Raw genomic sequence first — 15,947 nt, forward strand, 5'->3', positions numbered from 1 at the left:
ATAAGTACACTGAGGGGGGCGGTCTCTGTGAATGGAATGGTCCAAGGCAAACCCGCCGCCCTCATTGTTTGGTGAATGGGACTGGGGAGGGGCGCGACATTGGGCCTGTGAGTTTAAACTTCCAGCAGCCTCCTGGCTGCTGGTGGGTCTCAGGATGGGGTGTCTCATGCCTGGATCCCAGACGACAGCCACCATGTGCACGTGGTGAGCTGTCCTTGGGCCTGCCTGGGCTCTGTTTTGTGCCAGGCTCTGCCTGCTGACCACCCGGCCTGGGAGCTCTAGGGTTTTAATTCTTTGAATTGCTGCTTAGGTAAACACAGGTTGAATCCACTGTGCTTCTAGAATGTGAAGCAATTGTAAAAATTCCCAATGACAGCAACTCTTCCTTTGAAAATCTTGTAATCACTGAACAATGCTGACCACCAAATACCTGTCCATGCAAAAGCTATGGCTCAGGGCTTGTCCTGCAGAGATCTATCATGTTACCTGACATGATGATGGATCAGGAGAAGGGTCACACTAAGCAGGGCCATTACACTAACTAGCACACAAGAACCATAACCGGGGGCCGATTCTGTGAGGGATGTGTGGGCCAAACCCTGTGGAAATTCTAGCCCACTGGTTAGCTCAAGAGATGGGGTGGTGATGGACTAAGCTAGGTATGACCAAGGAGCCTGCCATCAATCACAGGTGAAGGAACCCCTAATAGTCTGGACTGGTCAGGGCAGCAGCACCCAAATGTGCATCCTGAATAGGGTGTGGGGTAGGCTGGGCTGCAACGTTCACCAGCTCATACAAGGCCAAATGGAAGGCAAGACTTTGCCAGAACCTGACCTAAATCCAGTGGCATGTATGAGAACTGGGTCTGAAAGTGGATTAAGGAGAGGAGCTTGGGAAACTCAATTGGCGAATCATAGCTCCCACTGGTGATCATGTGGTCCATACCTGGGAGTCGGACAAGCTGAACAAAGTAGCTCCAACAGCTGGCTAATGTGTCAGTTCATAATAGAACAGGGTAGATCAGGCAGGACTGAGCGAACCTTAGCCCACAAGCAAAACTAAAGACCAGGAGGGAGCATAGGTCATGCCGAACTAGGCTCTTGCACCTACTGGTCAGCATGAGCCAGGAACACTAAGTCACAGTGTCTAAGTCAGAGGTTGGGACAGGTGAGGGACTGAGCCAACCTGTGTCAGAGCAACCACTGGCATGTACGTGATCTATGGCTGGGAACAGGCCTGGTTGGGGGCTAAGAGGACAACCCTAGCTGGTTTGAGGTTCCGACCAAGGGGCGTGTGGGCTGGAATGGGGGCTGAGTTCTGAACGGGAAATGGTTGTAGTCTCCCTTGGCACAAGTGTGGACTGGGATTGGATGCACCAAACCGGGCCAGACTCCAACACCCTCTGGTGTCCTGGAGGACCAGGGTAGATGTGGGATGGACTAGGCAAGGTCTCAACCCCTACTGAGCCATGTGTGAGTCATATGTGGGTATGCAAGAGCCATGGCTGGGCTGAAACATCCAACAGCAAGGACCAGTTTGGGTTGAAGACCAGTCAGGAAAAGCCACAGTTCCTGCTAAGATAGGAGGTAAACTGAGTAGAGCTGGCTCATGGACCCAACTGGGATAAGCCATGCTGGGCTGATTACTTTTACTGAGCAAACAAAATTAGGGTTGTTTGGGCTTAGCTGCAGCATCAGCTGGCAGAAGCTGGGACTGGGGCCTAGTTCTGTCAAGTCAAATCACAGAACCACCTGGATAGTGCATAATCCGGGAGTGAGAGACCTGGGAGGGCAATAGTGGGCTCATCCCATTATTCCAGCCTTGTGCTAATAGGAAAGAAGGCTAACAAATTGATCTGGCTGCTTCCTGCTACGGGTGTCCTTGACCCTAACTGAGGTCCAGAAGAGACTCCATGGGCACCAGAGTGTAGGGGTAGAGCAGCATCCACTTGAAGGCAGTCCATGGGGTTTCATGAATTTTCTTCTAAATGAATGTTAGAAAACAAGGGGCAATAGTTCATAAGAGACCTATTATTACTAACGGAATGAGTATTGGAATAAGCCATGACGTGAGTGTGGCTCCCCCAATATCGAGACTGAAGTTGCTGTTTGAACTGTGTGAATCAGTTCATCTGCTTTGTTAACGTGCTTTAGAAAATTAGTAGGGTTGGAGGAAGGGGATGCATTTTGACATTGAAAGGTTGGTGTGGTAGGCCCTGTCTGTTGCACCTTCCACAAAGATGTGGTAGAAGTTTTGAAAGGATTTAGATGGGAAAGATGGCACCAGGAGGTGTAGCCAAGAGGTACACCACAGTGGGCGTGGGAAGGATCACTGTGGGAGGTCAAATTCACCAGGGCTGAAGTAAGTCTGGGTAAAGAGTCTTGAGTAGAAAGGAGTCTCCTTGTTGGAGAGGAAGGGCATCTGGGTCCACTGATGTGTTCGAGTCAGGACACGGGAGACACAGGTCTGCGTGTTCTCAGAGAAGCTTGAGAATCAGAGTCAGATAAGGTAAACAGTTAGCCAAGGTAGAAGACTTTGTAGGAAGCTGGTGCTTAACCAGGAGGGGTCGGCCACACATCAGCTCAAATGGGCTCCATTCAAGGGGCTTGTGAGAGGTGACCCTGATGTGTAGTAGGGCCCGGGGGAATCAATCCACCCATGAGGATCTGAGCTCCAGGTGATGGGTAAGACCTCTGACACCTGTTGAGTGACCTGTGAGATGAAAGCCGGCCCATTGTCAGACTGGATGGACAGAGGCACACCAAACCTGGGAATGATGTGTTTCAGTAGCGTCTCTGCCACCACTGCTGAGGTCTCCTTGGCCATTGGGAACATTTCTACCTAACCTGAAAGGGAGTCATGTTTTTAACTGGGGTAATGAATTTCTTAATTGTGAAGATCCAGCCCTCTGATGATTTAAATAAGTATGATATTTCAAATAAAAGTACAGAAATGTAGGACATTTTCTCAAACATTACATTTTAGAAAAAATGAAATCACCAAAACAATCAATCAAATGCATTAAATGGACATGACGGTTTAAACACATACTAGAGAACAATTCAGGAAAAAAAGCATGACAAATGTAAATATTTTCCACAAGTGCAAATAAAGACTGTATTTACAACACAAATACAGAAGCTGACAGATCACTTTGAAAGAAATACAATGCCCAAAGTGGAAAAAGGCATGCACATTCATTGCATGGAAAAGGCACTACCAATAGCATGACAACTATGTGTGCATTTGGCTAATGCGAGTGTAGGAGCAATGGTAGGCATTTGAGACAGAACTTCAGGTGCCCTTTGATGTGTGCACCCACATCAGAGGAACTGGGCTGTGCTCCTGGGGCAGGCCTAATTCTAGCTTCTTGCTAATGTGTCCTCTGGGAGGCAGCCGGCCACACTCCAATCCATGGGTCCCTACAATCCCTGCTCCCAGCTCGGGGCAGCTCTGACTGTAGCAGGCATCTGAGGAGTGAACCAGCTGAAGGGAGAAATCTCTCTCTTTCAAATAACTGAATATTTTCAAAAGAATTCTATTCAGCTTAAGACAACTAAGAATATTATACAAGCTACAAAGTAAAAAATCACAAAGTTTGCAATCAAATTTAAACAAAAGTTGTAAGACAAGCCCAAATAAAGCCCAAGGCTGCATTTCCCAGCCTGTTGAGAAAGTTCATGATGAGGCTGTGGGGATTCTATCAAAGGTCCTGCCCAGATGCCAGGTGGGGGCACATTTTAACTTATACTAACATGAAACATGCTCATACAAATGTCCAAGTGTCAACAAGTCTGACGATCATGCATTGCTATCAGTTTCAATTACTGTCTTCCTAAAAGCAAAGGCCCTGAGGTCTAAAACCTGCAAGAGGATTTAAAAGCCTACAACTGCAATGCAAATGCTCTATGGAGTAAACACTTCCTTCCTGTTGTTGGTTCATGACTTCATGCTTCACTCATGGCTGCTTAAAGTGTCTAAGAATTACGTTTTCCTACTCTCCTTGAAAACACACAGCCATTTCAATATGGTTCATTCTCATTCATAAAAGCAGCGTCAATTGGTGGTCATTTTAAGACATCAGCTAAGGAACTAAAGACTCAGCAATATATATACTACAAAAACTACTTGTTCTGTCATATCATGTGTGTTGTATGTGTGCTTACTGAGTTTATACATGCTACAATTTATTGAGGAAACATGTTCTAATTGGCTGAAAAAGAACACTCATAAATTAAAACTGCTACATAGTTCAATATGTTTATAATGCCTGTGATATACACACTGGTTTGAACATATGGTAGAAAGAAATAAAAATGTGTTTAAGTCATTGACACATTCATGCTCCAGTTTTCTGGGGAAACAGTATACACTTGTTTTACACATTCAATATCAAATCCAACTTAGCTCCTACAGATGTTTGATAAATTTCATGACTGAAAATATAACCATGTTGTTCTAGCATTTCCTACTCTTAAATATGTATATATCATTCAAGTGCATAAATGTAAATGCTACATGTTTCCCATACATATACTCAAGTCTTAAAATCTATAGAACACATTGTTACTTGGGTCAACATTTCCTTAGGTTATTCAAATGCAACAGTTAAATTCTTAGGTTCTCAGTTAATGACTCAGAACACAACTTTAAAAGCTATGCCTCATTCCATCGTTTCTCCTTGGTTCTGAGATGAAAAATTCATTCCACTCTGAAGGAATTTCAAGATGGATACTTAGATCATGAGACCTTAGAGAGGGATGGGTGTCTTTCTCTGTAATCATGCCAACAAATACACCACGTGTTTCTGTAGTTTGGGGTGGAGAGGTCTTTCAGCATGAGCTCCTCTGCACTGCTGGCAATCAGGACTTCCACATCAGAATCAGTGTGTAGCGCTCCTCTGTACGGCATGCAGAGGTATAACAAGACCATCTAGGATATAACCTTCAATTTCAAAGTGGATTTAGCATCACAAACTCAATGAATCTGACATATCCAACCCATAGAACACAAAAACTGCAAGACAATATCACTCTGCACAGAGAAAATCAATGGACAGACTTCCTCATCAATTGACACAAAAATCCTCCATGAGAATGACAAGAGTGCCAGTCACCTGGCACAGGTATTACTCAAAACAGAACCTAACATGATCACACCGCAGGGCCAATAGAGTCTGGCTCCAAGGACAGCAAGAACAGGATGGGGGACATTGTGAAAACTGTCATTTCTGCTGAAGCCAGAAAGGAAAGCTACATAAGGAAAGAGACATAAGTGGGGACAGGATCACCTTTCTAAAGCAGAGATTTTCTGCTGGAGCTCCCCCTTCAGTGTCAGTGCCATGCAAAGGGATGAAGCCAGCACTGTACTGGCAGGGCAACCTGCAGGCATGAAATCATCTGGGGCTTGCTGGCTGCATGGGCATTGGCAGCCATTGGCTAGGGAGATGACCCTGGGTGGTCAGGGAGCATATTGTCTAGGGTGATGGGGATGCCTGCTACCAGCACCTCTTCTGCGAGCCAGCCCATGACAGTAGCAAGTGGAAGGGCAGCTGTGAGTGTGAGGGCGGCCACTGAAATGGTCTCTGTAGCAGCTAAGACTGGGACTGGGGTTGTGGGTGTGTGTGGCTCTCTCAGGAAGCAATCCATGAGATGGATGACACCAAGCATAGAGGTGGGGTGTGGCAGAGTCTCCAAGCACTCCGGAGTAAGGAGGAGTGGATGTGTCAAAACAAGTGAGAGAGGTGTGCAGGGGCCAAGGTATTTGCCCTGTCGGGTGGGCAGTCTCCCCTGGGAAGTGAGGAGAGAAGAATGCAGCCTGTACATGGAGGTTAGAAGCCGTGGTCCACATGGGGTCACTTGGGGAATAGCTAAGGCCCCTGGAAGATTCTCTGTGGGCTGGAGAAGTGAGGGCAGACAGTGGGGAGGAGGCCCCAAATATCCCAGGGGAACGGAGTCTCCTCAAGTTCAGTAGGGCTGACTCGCCCAGAATTGTGGGGCCAGTGGGGGAAGTGCAAGTGGAGACGGAGGAAAGACTGAGAGATGGGAGTGATGCCATGACAATCGGGGGAGAGGAACATTGTGAAGTTCTGGAAACATCAGAAGTTCCCTGAGTCTGGAGGGCTGACTCCCCCTCATCTGTCATGTCGGTGGGCAATGAAGTGGATGAGATAGAAGAAAGACTGAGGGACACAGGACTAGGAGACCTTAAAGGCCCCGACTCACAAGCAGTCCCCGGAAATGGGTGGTCTGATGCAGGTGGAAATCCATGCATTGTTGTGGAGTAGCTAGTTGAAGCATGAAGGGGATTAAGGTGTGGGAGTGCTCGGACTGTGGTGAAGCTGGAAGAAGCATTTGAAAGGCCTGAGACAATGGCAGGTCCCTGAGACAGGAGAGCACATTTCTCCTCAACAATAGAGTCACGTGGGGAGGAACAGTTTGCGATGGGAGATAGAAGGAGGGAAGGCAGTGATGGGCCAGAGGCAATAGGAGAGGAACATCGAGGTTCCAATGCAGTCGGCTCACTGGAACAATTGTGGGAATAGGGAGAAGATACCGAGGTATACACTAGGGAGTCAGGCCCTGGTGTGCCCTGAGAAGGACATTCTGATGGAACCCCAGTCTCCTCCATGGTAGACATGAGGGCCAAGTCTCCTGCTCCCAGGGAGCCTGGCCTCTCTTCGAGGCACAAATGGCTCTGGTTATTGACCTCGCGGAGAAATCTCTGGAGGATAGGGGAGCAGCTGCGTGAGAGAGGAGACTGTGGTGGGAGAGGGTTGATGGTGGAGGAACAGGGAGAATTTCCTGCCACACTAGGACCTCCCTCTCCTAGGGGTGCTGATTCCTCCACAATGATACAACTGCTACTCAAGGAGCAGAATGACGTGGAAGACAGACGGATGCACTTGCAGCTGGGAGACCTTAAGTTCCCTGAGTTGACAGGAATCCCATGGCATGGGTTGTTTGACTCAGGCTGATGTCTGGACATAGTTGGGAAGTAGCTAGGTGCCGTGAGATGGACACGGGATGGCACTGCAAAATAGAGTGTCCTATGGGAGGAGGTGTCAGATGAGGGAGAGTGATGTCTGGATGGGCTTGGTTGTGTGGGTGACAATGATGGGTGGTGTGCATTCTTTGGAGAAATGGCGACACATGTGGGGTTCCTTGTGTGGGATGTTCGCACAGTGAGGGGGTCATTGGCAACTAAGGGTGGAAAATAAGAGGAGGGTGGGTTGAAGACTGTGGAGTCAGGCTCTGGTGTGCCCTCAAAAGAACATTGAGATGGAACCCCAGTCTCCTCCATGGTAGACATGAGGGCCAAGTCTCCTGTTCTCAGGGAGCCTGGCCTCTCCTCGAGACACAACTGGCTCTGGTTATTGACCTCACGGAGAAATCTCTGGAGGATAGGGGAGCAGCTGCGTGAGAGAGGAGACTGTGGTGGGAGAGGGTTGATGGTGGAGGAACAGGGCGAATTTCCTGCCACACTAGGAGCTCCCTCTCCTAGGGGTGCTGACTCCTCCACAATGATACAACTGCTACTCAAGGAGCAGGATGACGTGGAAGACAGACTGAGGCACTTGCAGCTGGGAGACCTTAAGTTCCCTGAGTTGGCAGGAATCCCATGGCATGGGTTGTCTGACTCAGGCAGAACTGTGGGCATAGTTGGGGAGTAGCTAGGTGCCGTGAGATGGCCACGGGATGGCATTGCAGAGTTTTGTGTCCTACAGTAGCTGGTGTCAGATGAGGGAGAGTGATGTCTGGATGGGCTTGGTTGTGTGGGTGACAATGATGGGTGGTGTGCATTCTTTGGAGAAATGGCGACACATGTGGGGCTGCTTGTTTGGGATGCTCGCACAGTGAGGGTGTCATTGGGAACCAGGGTAGGATAATAGGACAATGGCAGGGTAAAAACTTTATGCTTAGGCTTTGGTGTACCCTCAGAAGAACATTCTGATGGAACCCCTGTCTCCTCCATGGTAGACATGAGGGCCAAGTCTCCTGCTCCCAGGGAGCCTGGCCTCTCCTCGAGACACAACTGCCTCTGGTTGGCTTTCTTTCGGAGAAACCTCGGGATGGTAGGAGAGTAGCTGGGAGAGAGAGGAGACAGTGGCGGGAGAGGATTGATGGGGGAGGAACAGGGTGAATTTCCTGCCACACTAGGATCTCCCTCATTCAGGGGGGCTGACTCCTCCACAATGATACAGCTGCTACTCAAGGAGCAGAATGAGGTGGAAGATAGAGTGTGGCACAAGGGGCTGGGAGACCTTAAGTTCCCTGAGTTGGCAGGAATCCCATGGCATGGGTTGTCTGACTCAGGCAGAACTGTGGGCATAGTTGGGGAGTAGCGAGGCACCCCGATATAGCCATGGGATTCAATTGCAGAATTGGGTGTCCTAAAGGGGGATGTGTAAGAATGAGGAGAGTGATGTCTGGATGGGCATGGACGTGTGGGTGACAATGAGGGATGCCATGAAGCCATTGGAGGAAGGTGGGCACCTGTCGGGTTCTCTGTGGGGGATACTCGCCTGGTGAAGTGATCATTGGGTCCCATGAGAGAATTGTGAGGGGATGGTGTGGTGAAGACTGAGGCGTTATGATCTTTTTTGCCCTGAGAAGAACATTGCGATGGAACCCCAGACTCCTCCATGGTAGACATGAGGGCCAAGTCTCCTGCTCCCAGGGAGCCTGGCCTCTCCTCGAGACACAACTGCCTCTGGTTCGCTTCCTCGTGGCGAAACCTCGGGACAGTAGGAGAGTAGCTGGGAGAGAGAGGAGACAGTGGCGGGATCGGGTTGATGGGGGAGGAACAGGGCGAATTTCCTGCCACACTAGGATCTCCCTCATTCAGGGGGGCTGACTCCTCCACAATGATACAACTGCTACTCAAGGAGCTGGATGAGGTGGAAGATAGAGTGTGGCACAAGGGGCTGGGAGACCTTAAGTTCCCTGAGTTGGCAGGAATCCCATGGCATGGGTTGTCTGACTCAGGCAGAACTGTGGGCATAGTTGGGGAGTAGCTAGGTGCTGTGAGATGGCCACGGGATGGCATTGCAGAGTTTTGTGTCCTACAGTAGCAGGTGTCAGATGAGGGAGAGTGATGTCTGGATGGGCATGGTCGTATGAGTGACAATGACATGTGGCGTGAAGCCATTGTGGAAATGGCAGCACCTGTGCGGCTCCCTGTGGGGGATGCTCGCACAGGAAATGGTTCGCTGGAATACCCAAAATTTTCAGTCGGTGATCCTGGTCTGATCTCTAGGGAGTCAGACCTGGAGGACCCTTCAGACGATCTAGATTGGTCCCTAGTCTTCACCGAGAAAGACATTATTACAGGAAGTAAGCTGCAATTCCCTGGTGTGTGTTCAAATCTGCAAGGGAGGGGCCGTCAATAGGATATCCACCCTGAGATTTGGGGTTGGGACTGTGGTGTGATAAGAGCAAGGATGCGTGTGTGATGTTTGTTGTGTGATTGTATGTGTGTGTTGGTTGTCTGTGTGTGTGTGTTCGTGTGTGTGTTTTTGTGGGTGTGTGTTGAGGCTTCCTGGAGAGCCTCTCTCAAAATACCGAGTAAACAAATGATAGGACTACTCACCCAAGTCTTCTGTCAGTCCGTTTCACGATCCAAGTGACAAGATGCTCGCTAGAAGCTCGCAGGATGCTCTGGGAAGCTGTGCAGCACAGAAGCCTGCTCTGGCCTTCACTTTCCTCAGAGAGAATCCCAGCTCATGGCCTTGCTAAAGGACTTATATACCGGTGCTGGGTGGGGTTTAGCGGACGGGGCGGAGCTTCCTGTCAGCTGACAGCCTACCTGCCACCTAGACTCCACCCACACCTGCTGCCTCTTCTCATTGGACGATCGGCCTGTCACTCTTTGGAACCATCCAAAGCAGACCCGGGGGTGTCCCACTCCCTCCATGTTATTGCCTGTCATGCCTGTGGTGGGGATAGCTTCACCCCCATCCCTGGTATTTTCCACCGGGAGGTAGTTTGTGTAGAAGCAGACATTGCCCTGTGAGTTCATTGGAGAAAACCCCCAGGGCCAGACCACAATGAACTCATTGGATTGGCATGTGTTCCCTGGAGCCTATTAACATAATCAAATCACCTGGGAAGGGCCTCCATGGAGTTGTTTTGATAATCCATTATTTAGACTGAAGTTCAAGGGCTCTGTTTTCCACCCTCCTCCACCTGTCAGCTAGGGTCAGTTCTCTCTTCAGTCCCGGGGGGAAGTTTGGATCCCACCCAGTACATTCCAATCTTGGAGGTGACACAAGGAAACACTCCCAGCATCTATCACCCCGTTAAGGGACCATCAACGCACTGAAGGAGAGCAGGCTCACCTGAAGACCTCCCAGAACAACAGGCTCACACCTTGGTCACCTGGGGGACAGCCTGCACAGCGGCCCAGGGGAGATGCACTTCTTCCGAGGGAGCAGGGACAAGGCCATTCTACTGAACACAGAAAGAAAATGTGGACTAGACAGAGAGCAAGTGCCAAGGGCTCTGTGGTGAGCTTTTGTTCCCACCACATTGAAGTTTTCTCTTTGTTAAGATGTATCTATTTTTCTTGAAAGGCAGATATACAGACAGGAGGAGAGACAAGAAGATCTTCTGTCTGATCATTCACTCCCAAAGCAGCCGAAACTGCCAGAGTTGATCCCATCTGTAGCCAGGAGGCAGGAGCACCTTCCATGTCTCCCACACAGGTGCAGGGTCCCAAGGCTTTGGAGTGGCCTTGACTGCTTTTCAAGGCCAGAACCCGAGAGTTGGATGGCAAGTGGGGCTGCGGAGAGACAAAACCACGCCCATGTGCGATCCTGGTGCATGCAACGCAAGGACTTTTAGCCCCTGGGCTAATGCACCGGGCCCTTGGTGTAATGTTTTCACAGGCCAAGACAAACAGCTGAATCATTGCTGCTCTGGCTCCCAGTGTGCTTACTCCCGGTACAGAAACCAGTGCTTGTACCTGATCAAAGCTTGTGACAGGCTCATTCAGGGCTCAGCCCCGTGTTGCATTACCCAGTACTCTCTGTTGTCCAGGGTCCCTTGGGAAGCCTGGCTGGGAGAGCACTCAAGGCAGGGCACCCCATCCTCCACCTGATGATTGGCATGTCAATCACACCTAGGCACACAGGATGGGTCCTTGCATCCCAGACGTCATCTTGGTTCCTCTTAGCTTCTGAAATAACCCGGTAAATACACTGTCTTTGGAGAAAATGGTTTGGTAATCACTTGTTTCATTCAAATAAAAGCATAAAATGTATAACCACAGGCACTGACTATTAACAATTATATAGTTGAGGAATATTCCATCAGGGCCTGCCTCCTGGCCTTGCCCTGTCCAGCCCTGAGAAGTTCAATCTTTTGGGAGCAGAAACCACCACAAGAAGCCTTCTCTCTGTTTCTGTCCTTTCCTGTCTCTGCCTCACTCTTTCCAAATAAACAAATACATTTTAAAAACAACTAAGGAGAAATGACCTTGTGTTGACTCAAATACTAGTTGAAATGAGACCTTGGAAAATCACAGAGAATTGTCATAGAAACAATGGGTTTGGGCCCGGCATGGTGGCCTAGAACCTAAGGTCCTCCCCTGGAACGTGCTGGGATCCCATGTGGGTGCCCGTTCTAATCCCGGCAGCTCCACTTTTCATCCAGCTTCCTGCTTGTGGCCTGGGAAAGCAGTCCAGGATGGCCCAAAACCTTGGGACTCTGCACCTGTGTGGGAGACCCAGAAGAGCTCCTGGCTCCTGGCTTTGGATCAACCTCAGGCTGGTTCCGCAGTTCAGGGAGCTCACATTTCTCAACAGATGAGTTTCCTGTTATGTCCTATATTTCTGAGAAGAATGTTGTTGGAATTTTGATAGGGTCTGCATTGAATCTGTGGAATACTTTTCGTAATGTGGATATTTTGATGATATAGATTCTTCCAATCCTGGAGCATGGTACATCTTTATCTGACACGGAGCAGTCTCAGGACCCGTCATGGAGCATAGGCTCCTCCCAGAAATCCCAGGGGATCCTGGCACCACAGCCGTCTAACAGAAACATTGTAAAACACCTGTCTTCTGAAGATACATGGGGCAGAAGAGAAGAAAGAGAATAACCCGGCGTGTCTGCTGTCGCGTCTATGTCTGTCCCGATCAGACGAGCAGCAGACAGTCCATTGCCATTGCTCCGGATGGGGCCACACAGTTGGCCAGTCCAGGCACAGATGGCATACAGGGCCTGCACACATTGACCAGGACAAGGTCAGGCACTGCTCACAAGGGACGATGCTCCAGTATGAGTGCACCTCTGATGCACAGCAGATTCTTGTGCCCAGCAAGCAGGTGGTGGCACAACCGCATCGGGAGTTGTGCAGACACACCAGATCCGGACCACACCCTCAGTGACTTCACTGCCACAATCTGTGGTGATGAAGTCACTGATGACATTGACATCTCAGGCAACTAAAACAGATGGCCCCCGGGTGAAAAGAGGAATACGGCTGATGAAAAACTGGGAAGCTACTAGAGAATGTCGCAGAAAGAAGAATCTGTGATATGTGAATATGGAAAATCAAAATAAAACTCTGATAGAAGAGGATGCACCAAAGCCTTGCACTCCTCGTTCCTTGTGGGAGACTTCCAAAGAAGCTCCAGGCTCCTCGCTTCTGAAGAAACTGGCTCAGTTCTGGCCGTTTCATCCAATTGGGGTCAATGGAAGACCTCTCCTTTGTCTCTCTCTCTCTTTTTTTTTTTTTTTTGGAAAGGCGGATATACAGAGGAGAGACAGAGAGGAAGATCTTGTGTCCGATGATTCACTCCCTAAGTGAGCGCAATGGCCGATGCTGTGCCGATCTGAAGCCAGGAGCCTCTTCCTGGACTCCCACGCGGGTGCAGGGTCCCCAAGCCCTGGGCTGTCCTATACTGCTTTCCCGGGCCACAAGCAGGGAGCTGGAGGGGAAGCAGGGCTGCTGGGATAGAACCGGCGCCCATATGGGATCCCGGGCGTGCAAGGCGAGGACCTTAACCACTTGTGCCACCACGCCGGGCCCCCCTTTGTCTCTTTTAAGACTTAATGAAGAATGTCAATGGAACTAGAATGGATTGGTTATTTTGTTTTAATGTTTAATTATGCTGATCATCTGAATAAGTACTGGCACATAACAACCAGTCAGGGTGTCCCGGCAGCTGGTGGGTCGCAGGATGGGGCGTCTCATGCCTGGATCCTGGACAGACGCCATGTGCACATGGTGAGCTGTTCCCCAGACCTGCTGGGTTCCGGGGCTGCTTCCTTAGGTGTGAGTAGGGGCGGGGGGTGGGATCTCTGGGACTGGGCATGTCCGGAACGAACCCATTGCCTTCATTGGGTGGTGAATGGGATTTGGGAGGGGCGCGACTTGGGCCTGGGAATTTTTTTTTAAAGATTTATTTTTATTATTTTTTTATTTTAAAGGTGGATATACAGAGAGGAGAGACAGAGAGGAAGATCTTCCATCCGATGATGCACTCCCCAAGTGAGCGCAAAGGCCGATGCTATGCGGATCCAATGTCAGGAGCCTCTTCCTGGTCTCCCACGCGGGTGCAGGGTCCCAAAGCTTTGGGCGGTCCTCAACTGTTTCCCTGGGCACAGCAGGAAGCTGCAAGGAAGCAGGGCTTTTGGGATAGAACTGGTGCCCATATGTGATCCCTGGTGTGCAAGGTGAGGACATCTTTATCTGACACGGAGCAGTCTCAGGACCAGTCGTAGAGCATAGGCTCCTCCCAGAAATCCCAGGGGATCCTGGCACCACGGCCGTCTAACAGAAACATTGTAAAACACCTGTCTTCTGAAGATACATGGGGCAGAAGAGAAGAAAGAGAATAACCCGGCGTGTCTGCTGTCGCGTCTATGTCTGTCCCGATCAGACGAGCAGCAGAAAGTCCATTGCCATTGCACCAGATGGAGCCACACAGTTGGCCAGTCCAGGCACAGATGGCATACAGGGCCTGCACACATTGACCAGGACAAGGTCAGGCACTGCTCACAAGGGACGATTCTCCAGTATGCGTGCACCTCTGATGCACAGCAGATTCTTGTGCCCAGCAAGCAGGTGGTGGCACAACTGCGTCAGGAGATGTGCAGACACACCAGATCCGGACCACACCCTCAGTGACTTCACTGCCACAATCTGTGGTGATGAAGTCACTGATGACATTGACATCTCAGGCAACTAAAACAGATGGCCCCCGGGTGAAAAGAGGAATACGGCTGATGAAAAACTGGGAAGCTACTAGAGAATGTCGCAGAAAGAAGAATATGTGAAATGTGAATATGGAAAATCAAAATAAAACTCTGATAGAAGAAGATGCACCAAAGCCTTGCACCGCTCGTTCCTTGTGGGAGACTTCCAAAGAAGCTCCAGGCTCTTCGACTCTGAAGAAACTGGCTCAGTTCTGGCCGTTTCATCCATGTGGGTTCAATGGAAGACCTCTCTTTGTCTCTTTTAAGACTTAATGAAAAATGTCAATGGAACTAGAATGGATTGGTTATTTTGTTTTAATGTTTGTTTATGCTGATCATCTGAATAAGTACTGGCACATAACAACCAGTCAGGGTGTCCCGGCAGCTGGTGGGTCGCAGGATGGGGCATCTCATGCCTGGATCCCAGATAGCCGCCATGTGCACATGGTGAGCTGTTCCCCGGACCTGCTGGGTTCCGGGGCTGCTTCCTTAGGTGTGAGTAGGGGCGGGGGGTGGGATCTCTGGGACTGGGCATGTCCGGAACGAACCCATTGCCTTCATTGGGTGGTGAATGGGATTTGGGAGGGGCGCGACTTGGGCCTGGGAATTTTTTTTTAAAGATTTATTTTTATTATTTTTTTATTTTAAAGGTGGATATACAGAGAGGAGAGACAGAGAGGAAGATCTTCCATCCGATGATGCACTCCCCAAGTGAGCGCAAAGGCCGATGCTATGCGGATCCAATGTCAGGAGCCTCTTCCTGGTCTCCCACGCGGGTGCAGGGTCCCAAAGCTTTGGGCGGTCCTCAACTGTTTCCCTGGGCACAGGCAGGAAGCTGCAAGGAAGCAGGGCTTTGGGATAGAACTGGTGCCCATATGTGATTCCTGGTGTGCAAGGTGAGGACCTTAACCATTGCACCACCACGCTGGGCCTGGGCCTGGGAAGTTAAACCTCCAGCAGCCTCACGGCAGCTGGTGGGTCTCAGGAGGGCCGTCTCATGCCTGGATCCCGGACAGCCGCCATGTGCACATGCGCCATTTGGTGCCAGGCTCCGCCTGCTGGCAGCCTGGCTGGGAAGCTCTGGGGATTTGGTTCTTTGAATCGCTGCTTAATTACCTCCAGGTTGAACCCATTGTGCTTCTTGGACCTGAATCAGGCAGTCACTCTTCCTTTGTAAAACTTATAATCACTAATAATGCTGAGCACCAATACCAGTCCATACAGAAGCTATGGCTTGGGGCTTGTCCTGCAAAAGTAGCTCCAACAGCTGGCTAATGTGTCAACTCGTAAGGGAACAGAGTAGATCAGACACGACTGAGCAAAGCTTAGCCCACAAGTAAAACTAGAAACCAGAAGGGAGCAGAGGTCATGCCGAGCTAGGCTCTTGTACCTACTGGTCTGCGGGAGCCAGGGACGCTAAGACACAGTGTCTAAGGCAGAGTTCGAGACAGGGGAGGGGCTGGGCCAAGCTGAGTCAGAGCATCCACTCGCAGGTACGTCATCTATGGCTGGAAACAGACCCGGTTGGGGAGCAAAGGGGACAACCCTAGCTGGGCTGAGGTTCCCACCAAGAAGCGTGTGGCCTGGAAGGGGGCTGCGTTCTGATCTGGAAACAGTTGTAGTCTCCCATGGCACAAGTGTGGACTGGGATTGGATGCACCAAACCGGGACACACCCCAACACCCCCTGGTGTCCTGGAGGACCAGGGCAGATGTGGGATGGACTAGGCAAGGTCTCAACCCC

At 50.1% G+C, this 15,947-nt stretch overlaps 2 pseudogenes; both read left to right on the plus strand.

The window, feature by feature from the left end:
* The first annotated feature begins 11,919 nt into the window (after positions 1 to 11,919).
* On the plus strand, positions 11,920 to 12,540 carry LOC121146719 (annotated as a pseudogene).
* A 682-nt stretch (positions 12,541 to 13,222) lies between these two features.
* Positions 13,223 to 14,285, plus strand: LOC121146703 (annotated as a pseudogene).
* Positions 14,286 to 15,947: the final 1,662 nt, after the last annotated feature.

This window comes from Ochotona curzoniae, unplaced genomic scaffold (assembly GCF_017591425.1).
Source record: "Ochotona curzoniae isolate NIBS_2020 unplaced genomic scaffold, NIBS_Ocur_1.0 contig_1333, whole genome shotgun sequence".
NCBI lineage: Eukaryota > Metazoa > Chordata > Mammalia > Lagomorpha > Ochotonidae > Ochotona > Ochotona curzoniae.